Source organism: Petromyzon marinus, unplaced genomic scaffold (assembly GCF_048934315.1).
Source record: "Petromyzon marinus isolate PM22_M1 ecotype Great Lakes invasive population unplaced genomic scaffold, UKy_Petmar_22M1.pri1.0 PM_G_Scaffold_110, whole genome shotgun sequence".
Classification (NCBI taxonomy): Eukaryota; Metazoa; Chordata; class Hyperoartia; order Petromyzontiformes; family Petromyzontidae; genus Petromyzon; species Petromyzon marinus.
Genome location: NW_027422663.1, coordinates 320,001 through 322,500, shown reverse-complemented (window position 1 = coordinate 322,500; position 2,500 = coordinate 320,001).

The following is a 2,500-nucleotide window of genomic DNA, read 5'->3' as shown; positions in this document are numbered from 1 at the left end:
CAGAGAGGAAGTCTGTGATCCACCTGCAGGTGGAGTAGGGCACGTTCAGCTGGAAGAGCTTGTCCTGAAGCAGGGCAGGGATGATGGTGTTGAAGGCAGAGCTGAAGTCCACAAACAGGATCCTGGCGTAGGATGCTGGGGCGTCCACATGCTGTAGGGTGAAGTGGAGGGCCATGTTAACTGCGTCGTCCACAGACCTGTTGGCTCTGTAGGCAAACTGAAGGGGGTCCAGGAGAGGGTCTGTGATGGCTTTGAGGTGTGCCAGGAGCAGGCGCTCAAAAGACTTCATTACCACAGATGTAAGGGCGACCGGTCTGTAATCATTTAGTCCTGTTGGCCTTAGCTTTTTGGGCACAGCGATGATGGTGGAGGACTTGAGACAGGCTGGTACATGGCATGTCTCCAGGGAGGTGTTAAAGATGTTGGTGAACACCGGAGACAGCTGGCCAGCGCAGTGCCTGAGGGTGGCTGGAGAGACAGAGTCCGGCCCGGCTGCTTTGCGTGGATTCTGCCTCTTGAAAAGCCCATTAACTTCTCCCTCCTGAAAGGAGAGAGTCGTTTCTGTAGTATGGGTGGGGGATGGGGCCTCTTGGGTGGGAAGGGGTGGTTCAGGACAGTCCAATTGTCTTTCAAATCTACGGTAGAACTCGTTCAGGTCGTTGGCTAGGCGGGAGTCGTTAGTGGTGTGGGGCGCTCTGGGTTTGTAGTTGGTGATGTGCCTGAGCCCTTTGGCAGACAGAAGCAGCGTCGTTAGTAGAGAACTGGTGTTTTAGTGTCTCTGAGTACAGTCGTTTAGCCTCTCTCACCGCTTTGCTAAACCTGTTCTTCGACTCCTTGAATCTGTCTCTATGCCCACTCCTAAACGCTTCCTCCTTCTCCAACCTCAACCTTTTGAGCTTTGCTGAGAACCAGGGCTTGTTGTTGTTAAAGTTCACCCTGGTACGTGTTGGGATACAGCAGTCCTCACAGAAGCTGATGTACACAGCCTCTGTGAGTTCATCCAGACTATTGGTAGCAGTCGTGAACATATCCCAGTCAGTACAGTCTAAGCACGCCCGCAAATCTTCCACAGCCTCACTGGTCCACTGTTTAGATGTCCTCACAGCAGGTTTACAGAGTTTTAGTTGATGCCTGTATGCACGAATCAGGTGGACCAAGGGAGTTCTGTGCGAGCCGAACAGCCCCGTGACCCACAAGAGAAACATCCCCGCCAAATTCGAGCGTTTGACGGGGTCTATCCGTGAAAAAATATTCACGTTTTTGAGTGCACATGCATTTCTGCTGCAAATGCCTCTGGAAGTTTCATGCCGTTCGTATGCCAATTGTGGCAACACGAAAATGACCCGTTTTCCCATTCCGAGGGATTTCTGTGCGACCCTAACAGCCCCGTGAGCCACAAGAGACACATCCCCGCCAATTTCTAGCGTTTCACGGGGTCTATCCGTGAAAAATATAGACGTTTTTGAGTGCACATGCATTTCTGCTGCAGATGCCTCTGGAAGTTTCATGCCGTTCGTACGCAATGTGGCAACACGAAAATGACCCCTTTTCCCATTCCGAGGGATTTCTGTGCGACCCTAACTAACAGCGCCCGTGAGCCACAAGAGAGACATCCCCGCCAATTTATAGCGTTTCACGGGGTCTATCCGTGAAAAATATAGACGTTTTTGAGTGCACATGCATTCCTGCTGCAAATGCCTCTGGAAGTTTCATGCCGTTCCTATGCAATGTGGCCACACAAAAATGACCCGTTTTCCCATTCCGAGGCATTTCTGTGCGACCCTAACAGCCCCGTGAGCCACAAGAGAGACATCCCCGCCAACTTCTAGCGTTTGACGGGGTCTATGCGTGAAAAATATTAAAATTTTTGAGTGCACGTGCCTTTCTGCTGCAAATGCCTCTGGAAGTTTCATGGCGTTCCTATGCAATGTGGCAACACGAAAATGACCCCTTTTCCCATTCCGAGGGAGTTCTGTGCCACCCTAACAGCCCCGTGAGCCACAAGAGACACATCCCCGCCAATTTCTAGCGTTTCACGGGGTCTATCCGTGAAACATATAGAAGTTTTTGAGTGCACATGCATTCCTGCTGCAAATGCCTCTGGAAGTTTCATGCGGTTCGTACGCAATGTGGCAACACGAAAATGACCCGTTTTCCCATTCCCAGGGATTTCTGTGCGACCCGAACAGCCCCGTGAGCCACAAGAGACACATCCCCGCCAATTTCTAGCGTTTCACGGGGTCTATCCGTGAAAAATATCAATTTTTTTTTGACTGCACATGCATTTCTGCTGCAAATGCCTCTGGAAGTTGCATGCGGTTCGCATGCAATGTGGCGACACGAAAATGACCCGTTTTCCCATTCCGAGGGATTTCTGTGCCACCCTAACAGCCCCGTGAGCCACAAGAGAGACATCCCCGCCAATTTCTAGCGTATCACGGGGTCTATCCGTGAGAAATATTCACTTTTTTGAGTGCACATGCATTCCTGCTGCAAATGC